Raw genomic sequence first — 22,456 nt, forward strand, 5'->3', positions numbered from 1 at the left:
TCTTTGGTGTTTCCTCTTGCTTCGGGTTACGTACCTGAGTTTTGCCTGTTTTGTTGCCTTACTTAGAAGTTTTAGATTCCCTATTAAATGTCCTGGCTGCTATAACCAGCCAAAAACTGACCCTTCTTTTGCTTTTGCACCTGCTGACCCTGTCCAACGTCTGCTCTTTGGGTCCTGTGACTACACCATAATCCAACATTGGTAGGTTCATGTTGGTTAAGCAAGCCAAAAAGCCAATGCAATAGAAACAAGGTGCACACTTTCAAATTTGATCCTTATAAGAACTCAACGCAAAGACTTTCACACAGACCAGAGACGAGAGCACTGTAAACAAACCATTTGTAGAGTTTTACTCCATCAGCCGGCACTGGAAGGGTCTTACTTACTCTAAAGGGGGAAGTTTTGTTATATCAGTGCAGAATTCTTTTTATTATTTAACTTTAATTCATATTTATGTTATTGTCCTTTTTATATGTCTTTATTATTTTGTCTACCTCATTCTGACCTGCCTGCTGCTGTAACAAGTGAATATCCCCAGTGTGTGGATCAATAAAGTTTTATCTTATCTTATTGTATGAGGCTCTGGAGATTAAGGCTAGGGTTGGTTATCCTGGAATGCATCATACAACATATGCAGCACACATCCCAGCCTCTCCTATCGGCCCCCTCATCAAAGCTATGCCTCCAAAACACACTGACATACTGACAACTGCTAGAAGCCGAGTTTTCAGTGACTTGCTTGTTTGATTCAGCAGTATCTCCAGACTCCGGTCACGTGCAGTGACAGCACGGGCTGGCAGGTCGCTTAGTGACAGAAAGAAACAAGCAGCGTCTTATTTTATTTGGTCCGATTGAAATGATTGGTCGTGTTATAGAGTCCTGCCAGGGCCACAGAAACCACAATTTACTTATTTTTTTCCGACAGCTTTATTTATATATGGCTGTGGGGACGGGAAGAGGCTTTCAACAAATAAGATTAAGAAGTGTTTTCAGAAATAACTTACCAACCATACGTTTAGGGTCAGACTGAAAATGTACGACATGAACTGTTTAGTACTTTCCAGTAGAGAGAGACTAATAGGAACATATTTCTTCTCTACACAGAAACATACAGAAAATATTATATATAATCATATCAGCACAAAAAAAAGAACAATGTAAGTTAAAGCACATGCTTTTCAACATCATTTGAACATAAACTTGATCATAAATAACATGCTCTTGCATAGACATAAAAGGCTTGCAAAAGACAGAAGTTTTGCCAGTTTAACATCAGTGGTTTATCACAGCCTGTTTCCACACGAACTAAGACTGCATGTGACCAGACTGGCAGGCCTGATCCAGCTGGGCTTGACAGCAGAGCACAAATGAAAGAAAGGGATGGAGGGATGGAGTGGTGGAAGCTGGGAGGGAAGCGAGGAATGGACAGAAACACACACTGGAATCCTGCTGTTCACAGCAGCAGGTGCAGGGGAGTGTGGTGAGGGGTGGAGGGCTATTGAGGGGGGTTACGGGCGGTTTTGTGGAAAGGAGAAAGAAAGCATGTGAAGGGGAGGGAGGGGTGTGGGTAACATATGCGCAGCATTCACTGAATCAACCCAGTGAACATAAACCAATGAGATGGAGACCCTGCATGGGTTCCAATAAACGGAATCACTGTTTGATTTTGTGATACCATGAGGCTTTTCATTATGATCCATTAAACTTGGGCGCGCTGATGACGCTCTGGGCTGGGAGAGGAAGTCAAGTCAACACGGACAACAGCAGGAAGGCTCACACTGTGCTGCCTGCTGCCCGCTGTGTGAAAGTAAACAGCAGAGATAGCAGCGAGTGGCTGTCGATTGGCAAAGACACATCAAGAAATACTTTTTGAGCGGGTTGAAGATTGTGCAGAATTTTCAAAAAGTATGATACAATTCTTTCATGCTACTTGGAACATGTTATGCTTTTGGTCGTAGCAGTCCCCTTCCTGTCTGTTTTCTGTCCTCTCTACTGGCTGAGCGTTCTACAATATTCTGTTACTTTTGTTGTATGTTTGGGTGCTGGACATTGTGTACAGAGCTTTTTATAAACAGACTATTATGGAGAGTGAGGTTTGAAACTTTCCATTCATCCCACCTGGTTTATCTGCAATCAAGATGTTTTTGTAAATTTTTTTTCATAAAATGAAACTGAATTTGCTTTATTGCTTTCCACGTGTCTGGTTGATATATACGTTTGAATGATTTACCTTAGTGGTGAGATTTTTTTATACATTGCATATCAACTGTTGGGCATCTAAACAATCTCCAGACCCAAGTTCACCACCTATCAAAATATAGGCTCTGCAATTCAGCTCGATATAAAGCACTATAGCCACAAACCGAATGTTGTGCATTTACTTTTTTTATTTGCAAAACAGGAAGATATTCTATGAATATTGTTGTCTTGACTAGCACCAGCAACTACCATGAATGTCTCTATCAGTTCAATATGGTGAAATGACAAAAAACAAATGATCAAAATCATCTGGCATCTGATTTTGAGCTGCCGATGGTGCTGTAGTTTCTTGTAGAATGTAGAGAAAGACATGTTTAGCTCGATCAGACTGAAGACACACTGCCCCACCTCCACTGACTGCTGCAGAGCGCTGGTCGCCTGTTTATTCCATTTCTATTAATATTGAACAAATCTTGTGTCCAAATCGCACCGAACTTAACACTGCACTTTTCTGGGACACTGAGAATACACCAATTTGCACGTGTGGAGCCGAGAAGAATTAACAGTTCACAAGATGGGCGTTTTAGATACAGGCAGACAGACAGACAGACAGACAAACAGACATTTGCGAATTAGTAGTTAGATGTTCTCAACAAAAATGGATATAGTGCCAGTAAAGTAACGCGCACCCTTTTTCAACAGCTTTTTTTTTTTTATTACACTGTAAAACAGGATAACTAACTGACTGAACCAGCATTAACATTTTCCCCTGCAATCCCCTGAGCTAGCTGAGGCCCTAACAATGATTTTTGAAAAAAAACACACCCTTGAGTGGGGAAGATGGAGGTGTGGGGGGGGGTATCAAATTACAGTACGTCAGTCTCGGAGAGAAGCATCTTTCTTGAAGACTGGGCGTTGACAGACAGCAAGAGAACAGGCAAGGGAGGATAGCTGAAGATCTGTGCCTTTGATGAGACATAACAATATCCAAATCCCCGACTGACTCTTATTTAAGTTACTGAGGACTCTAAAAAAGGGAAGTTCTTCCAAAGTTGCTCAGAAGCTTGTGCGCTTTAGGTGAAGGGAGGGATTGGAGGGAGCAAGACGTAGAAGGGTGGGGGAAAGAAGATAATGTTTATGCATTAGATTTTCAAAGCAGTTTTTTTTCTGCAAGGAAATTCAGATTCAAAGGTGTATTTCTTGCAGGAAGATCTGAAGGATTCTTTCTCCCTCTCCCTGTTATTGCTTGAGTGACAAAGTCTCTCTGTAGCTTAGCCAGGACTTTGTATGCACATGGTAACTGAGTGTGAGTAGGCCCTACATAGCTACAGAATATCCACCAAGGGGATTGAGTGATGTATAACTCTATACTTTATATATAATATTCTCTATGCCCAAGCTACATATTTGACATCAAAGAGAACAGTAACGCTAAAGTAACACCTTGTCTACGCAATCTAATGCTACTGTTAACCTAAGTCAAGCACTCTGCCACCCACAAGAAATACCCCTTTGCCCAAAATGCAGTCAGAACTGTGCACACCCGCGCTCATCACTCCAAATTCAAACTCATTGGAGCGATATTAACTGAAACTTTTTCTAAGTGGATGTCTGAACTCGAAAACTTCAGAGGCAGAGCTGAAAGAGCGGAGATTACAGCGGGAGGATGTGTGTATGTGCACGCTTGCGTTGGAGAGTTGCTGAGCACAGCACTCGTACATACAGTGTGATTAAAAATTCAAATGAGTGCCTTTAGAATCGATGGAAGTCTTTGAGGCTCCATAATGAGGCTGATAGATGAAGTTTAAACATTCGGAGCCGCTGGAAGTGCCACCGTGGAAAGGGGAGGGAGGCTAAGAAAAAGGGGAAGATTTGGCTTTGATGCAGGAATATCACCTTGGGCCATGGCTGGTCGGCTGGTGCCGGCTGGTATTGGGATCCGGAACGCTATCAGAATGTTTGCTACGTTCCCCAAGACGCTTTTTAGAGCAGTCCCTCCCCGCTAGACCGGGACGAACTGGGAGGAATAAGGAGGGAGCGAAACAGACGAGAAAAGAATGCAGAAAGAAAGCAGCACACAGTCGGAAAGAAGAGGGGTTAAAAGAAGAATGGTGATGGAGGTAGAGGAGGGGAAAATTGAGAGTCACAGAGAAATGTCGCCTATCACTTCTCTGTGTACACCCTTCAATCACAAACACACTTGCACACACGCACAAACACACACAATAGGTCAAGTAGTGAGAAGTAGTGAGAGGAGCTTTGGTGTCAGGATCTGGGACAGGAGGAAGGAGGTATTAGTTCACATGCTACTGTGTGTGAGACCACATGTGGACACACACACACACACACACACACTGTTCTACTTCTATCTTTGGAAGCAGTGGGAGTCTAGTGCCACTTTGAACTTGCCTACCATTAAAAGCCTGACAGAGTTTTGAAGAGGCCCATTGAAAGGGAACCTGTGCATTTATGATGTAAATGTATTTTTTCCAACCCTTTCTTCTTCTCCCCCCCTTTTTTCTATTTTGACAGCCTTTGAAATTTGTCATATGCACATCCAATTTAACAGCCAGAAAAGACTTCTTTGGCCCCCTTCTTTCTTTTTTCGCAACAATCCATTTTCATATCAACTTGAAAGGAACTGGCGGAATATTTTCCCTTGATTCTCTTTAATGTGATCATCACTGTTTCAGTTGCTCAGCGTGTTGGAGTAATATTCTTTTAGTCTGGTAATTTTCTGTCAGGTTAACTCTCACAACCAGTTCTTCAAAGGTGAAAACAAGCGGTTTCTCAAAAGGACAACAATATCGCTAGACCTTTTCTTTCACTTTAAACTGGTTGTCGTAACATACTCTTCAATTTGTGGCACAGGTCCCCTTTACCTGCTCTGAACTGCTGGGTCAAACAGCATTTGAAAATTATTTTTGGTATTTCTTTTAACCTATTTAAGGCCAATTTATGCTTCTACGTCTTTTTTAAAACGGATAGATAAGACCGCCCTATCCGTCATGGAACGCCCTCTCTGAGCGCCTCGGACAGCTTTTCGTACACCTCTGATTTTTCTAACTGTCCGTGTTTATTTCGGAGACCCAACGGACAGACCTTGGCTGTGATTGGTCCGCGAACGACATAATTTCCGGACCTCAAACTTCCTGCTTCCTTCCCTGTGTCTGAACAAACACAAACACAACTATGATTCTACGATTAATGTGACGTGTGTGTTAAGCCAGCGGAGTTGTCCGGCTACCGGTGGCTCGTTAGAGTACTGACGGCATGCGTGCACGGTCACATACGGTTATAACGAGCTTTCAAAACGGCGCTAGCGTGCTAGGCTAGCGGGCTAGCCACCATGCTAACTGCGGTTGTAACGGTGCAAAAACCTGCCGTCACGACTTTAATTCCACTTCTATCATGACACTGTTTCTATAATACCGTCAGGCTAAAAGCAAACACTGGATAGTAGTAGTTAGTGCTGGGAGTCCCTGCTGACTGTGTGTGGAAGCTGGGGGGGAGCTAGCTAGCTCCGTGTAGCCTCAAGCAGATTCAAGCTGTGGAATCAGCAACACAGTTCCGAAACAAGACCGGGGAACTGCTGCGCTAAGAAACGATATCATCAGCATTTTGACCCACTGGGTGTCATTTTATTTAGTTCTGTTAGTTGCCGTGGTTCAGAGACCAGCTGACAGAGGTAAACAGACACACGTGGACTTCTTCTTCCCAAATGGGGTAGGCTTCTCTGAGCTCGTCTTCCGTTGCGCCACCTATGGGTTTGGCGGTGAATTTTTTTCGATGTACAGTGGTCGGAGAGGTAAAAATCAAAAAGACTCTTTGCCCACCGTGGAGCCCTCTCCGAGAAACGGATACGTAGAAGCATACTGGAGCCTTTACAGCTCTAAATTTGTGATTGTTTGGGGTCAAACAGCATTTATGGTGTCCATTAAACGGCTTCATTATCAGTCAAAATCAGTGCGTGTCTAAAGGCAGCTCCAATAGCATATATTGACTACCTACAGTTTTTGCTGTGATGTACAGAGATAGCAGAAATTTTTTACATATGAAATATATCTCACATATAGCGACACTACATTCTATGTTCCAAGATGTATGATAACATGAACAATATTTATGAAAGTCTCAGAATGACATGAAGAAGTAACAGTTCTTCCGGCAGTGAAGATAAGGAACACATAGTATACGTCGTGATGTATTAAACGTCACTGTCTGCATAGCTCCATGGGCCAAATGTGGATTATAGTGTCAGTTACTGCAAATTGTAACATAGTGTGAACTACAGTTGACTCTTAATCAACGACCAACGTCAACCTCAGAAAAGTCATCCTGACCACCTATGTTACACAAAGTGACAGTATAAATGGTCAAAAGCACATCAGAGCGTAATGTTTCATCCAGCTGCAAGGATAAATGGAGGCTCTTGGACCAAAGTGAGTTCATGGGAAGATGGACTAATGGTGGTGAGAAACAAACTCATTTCTTTTTAGTGCGTGTTTGGACTGTCTCAAAGCTTCCAGCTGGACACAGCAGTGGTTGACTGAGAGAGGATGGTTGAGGCATGACAGAGTCAGGGGGGTAGTAAGGACGGTGGGCCTCATGAGGGTGTGTTAAAGAGCGTTTGGGAGGGGGGCTAACGACAGCTGGAGGCCGGCAGCGTTTCGCTTGCTTTCCCACCTGTCAGTAAACCGCCTAAATCCACACATACACCCACACAGGCACATTTGAACAACACACATGTTTAATATGAAGATATATGCAAGGTCAACTCAGTCACACACATACGCATTAATTAAATATAGTACAAAGGGCAACTCAGCAAGGCTTTCGTGTGTAGTGAGCCCCCTATGGCACCTCGACAAACTGTGCATTATTTTACAGCGTTGTCGGCCTAATTTGATGTGATGATACTGAACAAAAGGTTTTATTCTGTTCTATAGAAAACTCAGGCATAGAGTAAATCTGACATCAAATTTTTAGAACAAAAGTCTGTTCCTAGAAATGATACCATCATCTCACTCTGACTGATAAGTTCCTTACATATCTATCAGAATCAAGACATCCGCCGTACATACTGGGTTTGTACAGCCAGGTCTGTATATAATACTATAGTGTAGCAACACTTTTAGACATGAGGTTCCTATTAGAGCTGATGCGCATCTTACTTCACTGAGGGGACCACCTATAGGTTGAGAAAGATACTTTGTGCTGTATCCTTCACTTATTCACTCACACACACCAGCATGCTGTGTTGTTGTGTGCCCATCCGTGGTGGCTGAGTCTTAATAAAGCCTAATCCCCGCCGTGCATCCTCTCTCTGTTCCCCAACTCCTGCTGGTTGACTGTCTCAAGAGTGTCGTAATTTACTGTCATGGAACTCCTCAAACCAGCCAGCACACAGTGCACTGAGGGGGACCACAGACTTGGTAACACAGATCACCGTCAAAAGAAAAAAAGAGGAAAAAACATTTCGGGGAAAGAAGAATGAAGTCTTAAAAAAATAATGGAGTAAGGGGGAGAAAACAGTTTTCTACTGATTCAAACACACCCAGCAGTTCGCCCAGCTTTGTTTAGATTTCCTCTTTTTTTTCAGAGGGGAGAAAAGGAAGGGAGGAAAAATTGCTTGGTGGTTGTCAACGGTTGAAGCTGCAGCCGCACCTGGCATCGTGCAACTGGTCTTTGATCACTTGTCGAGTGAAATTCCGCCACTGGATTAAAGTGAAGGTGGGGGCAACCAAGGGTGGAAGGACAAGAAAGAGTTATAAAGAAGGAAAACCGAGAGAGGACGACTTGTCTGAAATGTAGCCTGTGTGTCCTGTGCCTTTAATATTGCTTGGCTGTAATTAAAATCAGCATGAATTGTTGTCTAAAGCTTACACTCTCTCTTCAGACCCTCACTGCACAAGCTCTATGTTTGGACTTGCATGAATGTCCCCTTTGCAATCACAGAACATCTCAATACCTTCATTTATTATTCTGTTTGTGTTTTATTTGTACTCACGCACATACTGGAGAAGTTAGTGGCTCTTACAAAAGTAAAGGGAAAAAGATTTTAAAAAGAGGGGATCAAATCCAGATGATAGCCTCCCCTTGAAAATAATTTAAGACAGAACCTTTGTATGTTGTGTGTTTTAGGCTCATGTATGTGGAAGCATGACTATTTGAGTCGGTTGGTGAAGTGTTTTTGTCCACAAAACACCTTTGGAGTCTCAGGGGAAAACAACCGAGCATCTGAAACCATTACAATTTAGGTACATTTTGACCTCCTTTTGGAACGTAATAAAACAGAAAAAAAACCTGTTTGTGCGTTGTCATCCATGTGTCCGTAAGCCCTGACATTCCTTTTTTTCGAAACACCATATTTCTAGCTTTTGTCTTTTGATAGCCTCCTCGGAGGCGCATTCACATACCCTCAGGCACACTGGAACACTGCACACACTCTCGCCCAAGGGCACACGTTTGTGTGGCTGCGTCCGCTAGCATCGTTTTAGCCTTGAAATATTGTGTAAATGATACCATTTCTAGTCGATTATTGAATGTCGTGGCTTGCGGACACTTGAATGACACCACAAGAGCAGTATGGAGGAGTGTCTTCTGTGTTCAAACCTTCTTTGCTTCTTCAAAGAGTTTTGGCCATTTTGCCTTGAAGAGCAGGTTCCTCCTCATAAGACACACTGTGTTTTATGTGTGCGACAGGTGACAATCCCACACTGCTGTGTGAATGTAAAGCACCAGCCACTGTATAAGACCCTCTTTCAAACATGCCAGGACATCCAAGCTAAACTGTTAGCGATGCCGAGTTAACACCTAGCGTGGGAGTCATGACAGAGCGCAATAGTTTTGAATGGTGGGAGCGACCTTGAGTGAAGCACTAGGAATTCCTTCCACTTGACAGCTGGCTCTGACGTACGCCCTTGACTTAGCATGTGCTAATGCTGTCAGATGTTTGGGAAGAGAACTGTTGGCATGCTAATCTGCTCTATGTTTGCCACAAGGCTAAGCTGAGCTGTGCGTGGCATGTACAAGGAGGTGTTGACAGTAGTGCCACCAGTTGTTCGATCCTCCGCTGGGGTGGTACTTGCTGATGAAAGCGACTAGAAATTTTGCAGGTTGCTGCAGACAGAAACACAACTAGATGAGTCGATGGTGCGAGGGGCGGTTGTCCCGCCAGATGCTGTTGGAGATATCATGTACAATATTTCCAACATGAGGGTTTGTGTATAACAGAAGTCTGATCCTTGTCCTCACATAAATGTCATATAGTTCACCCACACATAGCTGTTACTCGTTAACAACTAGTTAAATATTTTGATATACAGTAAGTCACTGATGAATTACACATTTGATAGAAAAACAAAACAGAGTGAACAAAGATAATAATATAGTATGAATAACAATACATTTTATTTATACAGCACCTTTCATAGATAAAATGCAGCTCAAAGTGCTTTACAATATGAGGTGAGACAAGATAGCCCCAATAACAAAATAAAACCTTTCTCCTTCACAGTATACCAGTAAAGAAACAGTTACTTTTCAGTCCAATTTCCAGACACAATGTTGGGGCAATGACTTCCTGCAGCCCTCGGTTCTGCATCTCCGCCGATGGAGCTTCCTGCTGAACAAACCCCTTTCTGCTGAGCAGCAGGTGTAGAGGGGGTGGGAGTACATATTACTCTTTCTTCCTCTCATCTAGTGTCCAACAGCACCACTGGAGAGAGATGAGCAGTGGTGGCTGGTGATAACATGTATTGTGTGTGAGTGGGGGAAAACAAACCAGATTTAACAAAAACAACACGACACACAATATGCCAATCCTGTAACCTCATCATAAATGTAGCCTCATTGTAACTCTGGAAACCTTTATGCCCTTTGCATTTTTCAGAGAGATGTTTTAGGTCTCGCACCCATATCATTGTCATTACATTACTTACACCACATCCAGTTAGTCAACTCTGTTTCTCATAACAAGAACAGGAGGAGCCCCTGGTGTAAGCTCGTCCTCAACACTTGCTGCTGAATCCCGGTAATCGGGGTCGGTCCAGACCAAGCTCTTTTATCCTCTTTATTTCTTGTTGGGGTGTTTTTGTGGAGTAATTATCAGATTATCTTGGCGGGTCAGCTCGCAGCGGAAGTAACTCAATGAAGGCGGATGTACCTGAGACTGGTTGGAGGGAGTCGACCAGTCACATTAGATTAAAAAAAACTAAATCAATACCTATTGGCTGTAAATAACAGTGGGAGTGTCTGGGGTGAAGAGAGCTGCGTCTGGAGGAAGCTCTGCACAAACCAATTAAAGAGCAGCCTCAGGTCCCCTGGTTAACTTTCAGGACCCCCCATTCACTTTCATATGGCAGGTACCTGACACCAGGAAGTATAATCTATTTAGACAGAAATTAAACAAATGCTGTTTGAAAACAACTTAAATTGAATGCTCACTGGTGCTTATCGGTCAACCAGGAGCATTGCACGAGAAAAATATTATTATATAATAAAATTATGTTTAACATTTTTCTATGTTGTCTCAGGATGTCAGAGGGGGGGCGGTGCCTGGTATTAACTAGCCGCCACTGGAGATGGCCACTCTGAGGAAGTTTTGCGTTTCTTAGCACAGTCACCAGCCCCAGCACACTACTGCATACAACACCACACTCACTGGTGTGGAGTGGGAGAACAGTTGAATGAAGTTGCTGAAGTGCTAAAAGTACATCTTCTTAGCAGGTAGTCTACCATGTGTTGACGGCCTCAGTGTTGCTTTTTCACTCCACACAGTTGTTTCAGATGTACTCCCAGAAAGCACAGCTCTACCACAAGTCCATAACCAGGCCCTTGTTCTAACCACTTTCCCCAAACTGTACACCCCTCAACTGCAGACAACAGAAAACATTTTCAGGTGGCAGGACTCTGAGTTTACTCTGAAATCAGAGATGAAAAAATGTAAAGAAGAAAGGAGAAAGTCACCATACCGTTCCTTTAACACATAAAACATATTTGGGCATAAATTAATACATCCATCAACCCAACATCAGAAGGTGGCATGCTGATGCTGGTGCTGTTGCCTTGATGGTTCCAATTTTCAAATCGCCGGATTTCTGTGTGTAGTTTGTATGTTCTCCCCGTGTCTGTGTGGGTTTGGTCCAGATACTCTGGCTTCCTCGCAAAACATGTATATTGGAGTGCGTTGGGGATTAGGTAACTGGATACTCTGGACTTTAGGTGTGAGCGTGAATGGTTATTGTCTCATATGTAGACCCTGTGATGGGTTCCAGGGTGTAGCACACCTTGAGCCCGATGTCAGCTTGGATTGGCTCCATCTCCTCACAACCACCTTCAAGAGGATATGTGGCATAGATAATGGATGGATGCATAGAACCCTACATCAACCCTTACCCATAAGACTTTTGAGACTAGTTCCTGGAAGAGCATTCAAATTTTGTGAAATCAATCACAAGTTGTGATAAAGGCGTAGCCCACTGACACAATGAGAAATCTTTAGTCATGGTGTGAATTGCAATTCAATCTCAAAATTCAAGGTAGACTATAAAACACGAGGTTTTTGATAAAAAACTATGTGACACCTCCAATTGGTACATAATTCTCACAAAAATACAGTTCTTCAATTTGTCCAGCAGATGGCAGCAGTCGCAACATGTAAACCAACAGTATCCTTGCGCTGTGCTCTAGCTCTGAAAATGTTCAAGCTTTGAAAAACACATAAGGATGCAATGCTTATAGAAGATCCTTCAGGTACCCCACACATTAGGTGAGTTTTTTGCTTTAATCCTTTCTGATACTGAGTTTGTAAATATTTCTTGTAATGGTAAGAACATGTGTTACTTTCATCATGTTTTAACTTGTATAAACAAATCCAGGTGTTTATTTTCATCTGTGATATTTTATGGTTTCGTTTCTCAATAGATCAAATTATTTGCATATTGTTAAATGGTAGGAAACTAGCCACACATACCCACCTGTGTTCTACACCCATAATAATGAACTTCAAGGACAGGCATGTATTCTTGTGTGTGCACATTGCTGCTTATGTGTTCTGCATACACATTTGTGTTTACATGTATGCATTAATGTGTAACCATGTCCTCTAAAAGCCCTCTCCATCTCGCTTGGGTTCCATGGGAACCTGTGTGCAGCTAATCCTCCTTTTGGCTGAAGAGGGCTTCTCCAAACAAATCATCCAGCTCTAAGACCCGCAGCTCCTCAAGTGGGCTCCTAGCTCTCTTTGCCAAGCTTCACCAAAAAACCTCTCCCCTTTCTTCTCTCTTTTCTCATATGCTTCACATAAAACAGCTACCTACCGTGAGGCAAATCCCCTTGTCTCTGTCTCTTTTCTTCTAGGAGTAAAGGAAGGAGAAAGGAATGTGGTGTGGATAAGCCAGGCCAACAGGAGATTGTCAAGTTGAAGAACTAAGATGACCTGTTTTGGAAGAAGCGGCGAATCTGGATAATGGGTGCTGGTAAAGGGGTCATTGTTTGATAGCAGGCAAAAATAAAGTGAGGATAAAAGGGTGGATCTTAATACTTTGATGCTGCTCCTTCTGCTTTCATTTACTATGCATGACGTGATAATGTATGTGTATCTATCTACCTATCTTTATATCTATCTCTCTGGACTCGTATTTAATTTGCCTTATATCAGTATTAAATCAAAGTCACTATCCGTACTATCCTAAATATGAGCCATGCTCACAGCATGACATCAATGTAAACATGTGATTAAGTTTCAGATATGAATTTATATGCAGTGGTCAAAAGTCTAAGAAGGCTTTCCCATTCAAGTGGATAGGCAGCTGGTCTAAGACCTCTGAAGACCACTATATACAACAAAACATACTGTTACATGTAGTTGACTGTGAAATATATGTTGAAGTATTGTTCAGAACCATGTTGAATTAACAACGAAACAAAAGTAAGAAGTTCGAAGTGTTAATGTGGTTTCATTTAGTGAACATGGATTTAAATAAATGGATGGGTTGTAATCACTTGAGTGGCTTTAAAAAAACATTTACTGCACCTAAATACTGGGCAATTTTGTTTTTCTTTCTTAACTAAAGGCTATTCATTATTTTTTTCTTTTACATCAAACATTATTCATTGTGTAGATAACGCTCAGATACTTGTTACAAGGACGCATTCATAGCACCACAGAAATCTGTGGAGTATTCAGGTATGGGGTGGTGCGGGATACAGAGGCAGGATGAAACATTTAAATTCTTCTGTGGAGATCATATGTTTATTATTAACATAGGCGTTTTTTGCTTTTTTTCTGTTAAAAACATCACGTCACTCCTTCTGGCCCTCCCACTAAACACGTCTAATTTTTTTCAGCAATATTCGTAAATAATGCTCTGATAAATCAGTGGTGGTATCGAAAAACTTGTTGTTAATCTGGATCCAGTCTAAAGTGTAATGTTGCGAATAATGAAACAATCAAACACTTTTAAATCAATACCTCCTATAGTGGAGATAATCAAGCTCCCTCATTATTCCTCAATAGCAGCAAAATGTTGGGATTGTTAGATTTTGGCTTGTTTAATGTTTTTGTTCCCTGTCCCCACTCTGCTCCCTCTCTCCAATGAGTGTGTACTGATGACATGAGCACCGCTTCCTGCTCCTGTAATATCGTTCCTTTGTCCGAGCTCTTGCCAGTCTTTGTTCAGTCCGGTGTTCTGTGCCTGCATGATTTGCCCTAACCCTGTTTTGTCTTTGCTTTGTCTCTGGATCACCTACTCACCTGCACAGCCACCAAATGGAGCGTCAGTGGGAAAGTGGAGTCCCCCAAACATGGTATACATAAACATTGGAGAGAAAGAGATAGCTCCACTGCAACATGAATACGCAACATAAAGAGGTGCACATGAAGTTGATACAGACAGGGCATGTTCACCCTCCACTGCTTCTCTTCCTGGAGCTGGAAATCCTTTTTATTAAAAGGGTCTGAGACTTGGAAAACACAAAGAAAGTTGCTTGCAAAAGAAAAATCGGTTTAAAGTTTCCTAACACCTTTCATTTTTTTACACAAGAAATCTAAATATATTGAAAAAAAAAATCTAAACTATATCTTATTAAGTATAAGTTATATTGGCTTTAGTTTATATTACTACAGTAATTTCCCAATTTTTTGATTGTAGTTTAAATAAAGGTTGGCAAAGGAATACAAATAATACACACTTCTCAGCCATAAGTCTGCAACGCCAGGCTACCTCTGTTTACCAGCTCTCATCTGTCTTTGTGGAGTGTGTCTTCTCCCTTCTGTCAAAACACAAGTTTTTGAACTTGAGCTGTGCGACACGAGGGAATTGATGCATCCACCGTCTATTTATAACCCAGAGAGCAGGTGTGCTGATACACAGAGGCAAAGTGATTGGCTGGGATCCTTAGAAAATTCTTTGTGCTTGTGTAAACACATACACACACACTTAGATCCGCCCTGTGAAAACATGTTAGCACACAAACATACACACATACATTGATCTATATACTGTGCATCAAACCTTATGAGATTGTAGGTGGGCGCATGTATGCCTGGAAGCATACAAGAAGACAAATGTATCCACACACATGAGTATGAAGACATATACATGCAGACAATCAGAGATTTAAAGGTTGCGTCCCCCACACAGATATCCAAACTCTCATTTACATTCAAGCTCATTTCCAAGTGTGATCGAGGGGCTTATTCTCCCCTGAGGGTGGAGCAGATCCACACCCACAAACAGATCAACGCAACAACACTTGACTCATGTGATCCACAGCCCTCAACAAATCAACTGAGCTTGTCCGGACAAAAAATGCACCTCATACAGCTTCAAATAATGTAAACTGCTACTGAGAGAACACATTTTATGACTTCAACAGTGAGGTCAAAGAGTTTGAGAAGAAGCAGCCTGTCGGCGGCAAAGTAAGAACAACCTGTTCCCACACTGATTTATTACTGGTACCACAGGGGAAAAAATGACAGCCTTTCACGAGAGCCACGAGTGTGAGGGAGATCGATTTGTGTTCACCCCAGCTTTTTCTCTTGTGTTGTAGCAGCACAGTTTTTGCTTGGCCGTGTTGATTTGCCAATATTCACCTGTGATGCTCGTAATTTACCGTCAGCCATTTAATAGATAAAGTCTTGATGTGATAATTTATCAAATCTCTGTGTTTGCTCTTGCTTTTTATTTTGGTAATTTGCATCTACCTGCAATGAGACTTAAAGCACTGCTGCAATTCCAAAAAGGAAGTAAATCTTGCTTTGACAGCACCACACATTTCCACATGTTTAGATCGCCTCCTTGTTAAATTTGGAGATGAGAATGCTTGCTCTCTCCTTGAATGATGTCATACCATTTTACCTCAATAAGATATTGAAACATAACAAATGTCCACATGTAATGTTAAAATAATATTGCATAGACAGGAAGTACCTACTCCCAATATTAAAATTAACTGAATGGAAATTAGTTTGTTGACAGTAAGATGAGTTCTAGAAATCTGCTATCTCAGCTTTTTCTATGGTACTGGTCTAGTGGTCATGTTCAGCCTGGTGTAAAAACACATCTCATTTAAATGATGGCCCAATACAGAGGGTAACAATACTACACTGCAAATCTCTCTATCTCAGTATATGTTGTGGAACAATTTGTAATGTGAATGTCATATTTTACTGTGTAAGGCGCAATCTTTACAACCCAAGAAAAAATGTAGTATAGTGTTTCGCCAAGTCTTCAAATTTACAGATTTGTATATCAAACTGGACCTCTCAGATTATTGTCTCTGTGGTAGCTGAAACAACACACTCACACTCACACCAATGCTCTTCAATTGTTTTCACACAAAGCTGTCTATTTTTTTCAGAATTGTTGCCTGTTCTTCAGCATGATCAGGGAACCAACTGTTTCTGGAGTTTTCAGGATGTAAACTGCAAACTTTAAAATAAGTAGTAAATAAGTGGACAGTATCTTGGGGTCTGGGATGTTGATGTTCCCCAACAGACACTCGAAAACTTTTAGTGACCTTTAACCAAACTTTAACCAATCCACCGGCTGTGGCTTAGGAGGTAGAGCGGGACATCCATTAACCAGAAGGTCGGAAGTTTGATCCCAGTCTCTTTGATTCCGAATGCCAAAGAGTCCTTGGGCAAGATACTGCGCCCCTATTGCCACTGACACAGGTGCATGTCAATATATTAGAATATCATGGAAAAGTTCATTTATTTCGATAATTCAATTCAAAAAGTGAAACTCATATATTAAATAGATTGATTACATACAGAGTGAAATATTTCAAGTGTTTATTTCTATTAATTTTGATGATTATGTCTTACAGCTAATGAAAACCCCAAATTCTGTATCTCAGAAAATAAGCATATTACAAAAGACCAATAAAACAAAGGGTTTTTAATACAGAAATGTCAGCCTACTGAAAAGTATGTTCATGTATAAGCACTCAATACTCGGTCGGGGCTCCTTTTGAATTAATTACTGCATCAATGCGGCGTGGCATGGAGGCGATCAGCCTGTGGCAATGCTGAGGTGTTATGGAAGCCCAGGTTACTTTGATAGCAGCCTTCAGCTTGTCTGCATTGTTAGGTCTGGTGTCGCTCATCTTCCTCTTGACAATAACCCATAGAGAATCTATGGGGTTCAGGTCAGGTTCAGGAGTGACTTTACACAAGGAATGCGACAGTTGTAGCACATGTCCTGGATATGTCTGTGTGTGGTGGCCCTTGATGCACTGACTCCAGCCTCAGTCCACTGCTTGTGAATCTCCCCCAAATTCTTGAATGGCAGTTGCTTCACCATCCTCTCAAGGCTGCGGTTATCCCTGTTGCTTGTGCACATTTTTCTACCACACTTTTTCCTTCCACTCAACTTTCTATGAATATGCTTGGATACAGCACTCTGTGAACAGCCAGCGTCTTTAGCAATGACCTTTTGTGGCTTACCCTCCTTGTGGAGGGTGTGAATGACTATCATCTGGACAACTGTCAAGTCAGCAGTCTTCCCCATGATTGTGTATCCTACTGAACCAGCCTTAGAGACCATTTAAAGGCTCAGGAAACATTTGTAGGTGTTTTGAGTTAATTAGCTGATTAGAGTGGGACATCGGGAGTCTACAATATTGAACTTTTTCACGATATTCTAATTTTCTGAGATACTGAATTTTGGATTTTCATTAGCTGTAAGCCATAATCATCAACATTAAAATAAATAAACGAAATATTTCACTCTGTGGGTAATGAATCTATATAATATATGAGTTTCACTTTTTGAATTTAATTATCTAAATAAACAAACTTTTCCATGATATTCAAATTTATTGAGATGCACCTGTATTTGGTGGCAGTGTATGAATGTGTGGGTTAATGGCACAACTGAGCTGTAAAGTGCTTTGAGTGGTCATCAAGACTCGAATAGCGCTGTACAGGCCATTTAGTTTTTGGGTGTGGTGTCAGAGGTCCACTGAAAAAAAAAGATTATTCCACCACAAAGTATTATGGTTTCACTTTTAAATGAGATATCAGCTCTGTTCATATTTCCACCACCAATGACCTCTGTGTTGTTCATCAAACACACACTGAAATGTTGACCAGAGCCGAACTTTCTCCTAGTTTCAAGACAGTATTGTTTCATGCCCCTTGCAAATCATGAGCTCGGCTGACAAACAATCCTTCACCTCCGTCTCTATTTCATTTCACAGTCTATATTCATGGCAGCCTCGCAGATTCTGATGGAAGTGATGCCCTTTATCTCACCTCCCAGAAACCCTTGAGTGATGTAACTTGTAAAGTGTCAATCATATTATCATAGAACGTCTCGGTTTAAGGTGAAAAGGACAGATGGTAACTGACGATTCAAGCTCAGCGGAGGATATTTTTGCAAGTTTCTAGCTGTGCAGCACAGACACTGCAGCCATAACAATGTTAATTTGCTCCCATGTTATAGTTGGATAATTTTTCACTTTTGACTAAATAGCTGTTACTTCCGAAATGACAGGTAGACAAACATCTGCTCACTACTCACCTGTCGGCGTTCTAGTTGACAGATTAGTGAAAGAAGGTGTGGAGTTTCTTGTTTTGACATTTTCCTCCCAAAGGTTCTCACGGAACCTTCAACACCAGTAGTGGCAGCAGGGGTATCAAGGTCGTCTTTCCAGTCTTTTGACACACCCTAGGCTTCATATTACTTTCAGTAAAATGTTTGTCAGTAAACATTACCCCTCCCTGTCATAGACTGATGACCTTTATTGCGTGTGCACATGCCCATGACCCGAAGACACTCCAGCTTCCTACAGACTTGAAAGGGATTCATAAATATAGGAAGGATATATAGATTAAGTGTGCCTAAAAGTAACATGCATCAAATTATGGAGTTCCTTAAAGTATGTAGCTCAAGGTGCACTGTATACCAAAAACAACAAACCTGGCCCCTAACTGGGAAGAAGTATCCCTATATAAAAAACAAAGCGATGCAGTGACAATAAAGCTGCTTTCAGACATGCACAGAACTCCAGAGAACCTCCCGACATTCTCCAGAGAAGCTGTATGTGTGAACGCAAATGTCAGAGTGAGAGGCTCCGGACTTTCAGCGGAGTTTCACCAGCCCCCTAGTAAGACCATGGAGATGAAAAACATAGCAGAAGTTCAAGGATTAAATGAACTGGACACACTAAGGATGTTTCTAGCATGCGACTGACGTAAACTACAAAAAAGAAAAACCTAAAGCAAGTACAAATCTCTCAGAATAAAAAAAAATAATATGTAGAAGCCACAGACCAAGACGTCAATAGTTTTGGGTGATAACAGGGTAGATGGGCGGTTGACAAAATTACAAGATCACTGCAGCAGAATTAATAAGTCACATCCTGCCCCTGTCTGTTGCACAACCAAACTCCAGAGATTTCTGTGAACACGTCCGACCGGAAAATCTCCTGTTTTGCTGTTCATGTGTGAAAGACACACTCTGGAGAAAGTTGGAAACAATTCTGGGGACATCCTCGAGAGTTCATGTCTGAAAACAGCTTAAGAGTACTTCACACTGGGCCCTGAAAAATTCACAAGCAACCCACTTTTGATCATAGAGCGCAGTCATCATAAGTGTTAGTCCTTTTCAAATATATGAACTATTATTACCTTTAAAAAATGTTTGGATTAAAGTCGGCACTAGTGGTCCTTACTGCTTCCTTGATAAAGAAGTCCTGACACTGTTGGTTTGTGGTCTTAAATTTGATTTGGCCACATCTTGCTGCAAAATAAGTTCTATCCCCTGTTGCACTTAGCAGCATCCAGCTTAGTGGTTGGAGAGGATAACCTGGGATAAACTATCTTTATCTTTTGAATTAAACATACATAACTGGTAGGTAGAATATCATTGTCTTCATCTATGCAGTCCCAGTTTGACCAGAAGATGGTGCCATTGATATGGCTATAAAAATAAATATCCGGCCTTGATTCTAAAACAGCAGAAAACTGACCAAAACTTCCAAAGGTTCATCATAGGTCAATCATAGCAGAAGTACAGATTCTACTTTCGTTAGACTCCAATAGAGAATATTAAGAGGAACTGAAAGGGCAGGTAGGTTCGTGGTTGAGGGATCTTTCAGCAGCAGTTACTATGCAATGTTTATCCTTGAGTTCTGAGTGTATACAGATCAAATAAGTAGTTTTATAATATATATATATATAATCTTGTACTCTTTTGGCATGGAATTTACATATTTGAATAAGTACTGAAAGTCCTACTCGATAGCGCCCCACTTGGTTGTGCAGGGATAAAGATTTATTTTATCTGGTCATGTTACCAATGGCTCACTTGTTTCTCAATGGGGATATTCTTAGGATTACTGCAAATAAACACAACATTTTCCACAAACATAAGTGAGGTAAGTTGACAAATTGAAAATATTCAGAATTATTTCTCAAAAGCCAAAACATAACAAATTGATAATGTGAAAAAACTTTTTGTGTTACGTGAAATTATCTTTCATCATTTCATCTCATAATCAGCAGGTGACCTCCACCCCACTGATTTAGCATACTGCTCCCCTGACCCTCCAACATGGACCTTGGAACATCATATTTAGCACGGGGACATGTTGTTGGACACTCTACTCTGCAGGAGAAGAGACCATATTTTAGCAGCTTCCTGTCACTGTCAATTCACACAAATCAATTTAACACTCACCACCACTCATCTTGACCCACAGCTACCCCCAACCCCAACAGTTCCAGGGGGTCTTCAGGAAAGTCAAGGCCAATGTTTCAGCCTCTGCACACACAAAGCTTCCACTGGAGAACAACCACAGAGGACTCCATGCCCTGCAGAGGAGCAGTGAGGCCACAGCCTTCCAATCTGTATGGGAAAATGTACAGCCTAATCGAAGTTAAAAAAAAACCGTTTCAATAATACAAACTCTGAATGTCTATTTCATTATAGATTGGATGAGTAAAGTAATGACTCAAAAAGTAAAGCACTGGTACAGCGCTGGTATTTGGTTTTAGCAGTAACAAGTAAATATCATTGCACTGTGGTTTACGATTAAAATATTTTTACAATCCTTTTCTTCATAATTACTGGCTGGCAACGAATCCTCCGCTGCATCTTAAGTGTGAATCAGCCTTCAGTTTGTTTCCTTCCCATTCACATATAACTGAGTCGTTATATTACAATCCATTCAACACATATGGTACACATTACATCAATTGTTTCTAGAAGTGAAATAAAAGCAGTCAGGACAAGGTAACCGTTAATGGACTGTCAGACACCGAGGCCAAGCATTGTTCGTCACTTGAGGCCTTTGCAAACAGACAGTGTGAGTGCCAAGTGAAAATAAAAGAGGAAGTAAAACTCTGGCCAATGAATTACATGTCATAATAACAGGTGTTACTCATTTACAAACCCATCTGATGTTGTCTGATACAAAATAAAACCCCATGTACACCATCCTGCAAAGTGATCATTCTGAAAGGGTCGGACTGAAGCAACAGTTGGAGAAATAGGTCCATAGGCCGTCCTGCTGGGACTGTGTGGTGGAAGGTGAGGTCAGACAAACAGTTTAGTGGAGGTCAGGGTTTTTAATGGAAGTGATGTGTAGAGTCAGGGGATATTCATGCCCAGTCCCTCAGGTGCTAATGTGACATAGTGTTGTGAAGGTGATGACAGAATATGAATTTGATGTTAGGGTGAATATTTTTTTTTAAAGTGAAAAGGATTTTTTTTCAGTTTCAGTCAAACTAGTCTTTCTATAACTTTTGTGTGCAAAAATAAACACTCATTATCAATCCCTCAAACTTAATCTGTATATTCAATTTTGTGAGAAATAAATTGGATAATCTACTTTATAGACTTTTTTTTGTTTGTTAACCATCAACAAAGACTACGAGTCTAACTGATTTTATATAAAATAAATATTGTGTTAATTTGAGGTCAAGGTGTAACTGATATATGTGGAAATTAATAGCATCTTAGGGGCAATGTACACCCTTGCACACACTGTATATAACCCAATATTTAATATATAATATTAATATTGTAATAGTGCCACATCAGAGTGATGTCATGATAAAGCCATTACTACTATATAATGATGAATGATTTTTTTGATTTTAATGAGGTTCAGGTTGTGTCTTTAGCATCAAGAGACATCTTGAATTTTCTTTGTCGTCCTTTACCTTTGAACTTTGACCAAACAGCTTCAGCAGTTAATCATACCTCCGAAGTTTGGAGAAAATCTGTCCAATGTGTTGAGATAATTATCTCACACACACACACACACACACACAACCACACACACGCACACACACACATATCCAAATTATATTAATGGCAAAACTATCTCTATATGTACTAAATATTTTAAATGATATGTGCAGGAATGAACTATGATCTCAAGACATGCATGCAGACTTCCTGTCACATGCTGAAACTGTGGTTTCTTTCAGTGCTGCAAGTTTGCAGATGCATACCAACTAAGAATCAGACCACAAAATCTCCAACAGTATATCTAACTGATGTGTGGCAGGCTTATGAAATCTTGATTATTTATATGCAGTACCGAAACACTTTTGTATAATCAAAATGGACTTCTATGGAAATTAGAAATACTTATTTTGCTGTATTTTTTTTAGTTTATTGATTTATTTTCTATGCATTACTCCTTGCAGTTGTTTCCTAAATTTGTGTTTCTTTCAACACATTGTGAGGACCCAAACAGGCTTGCATATTCACAAAACTTTACACACACATCC

This window comes from Limanda limanda, chromosome 2, assembly GCF_963576545.1.
Source record: "Limanda limanda chromosome 2, fLimLim1.1, whole genome shotgun sequence".
Lineage (NCBI taxonomy): Eukaryota > Metazoa > Chordata > Actinopteri > Pleuronectiformes > Pleuronectidae > Limanda > Limanda limanda.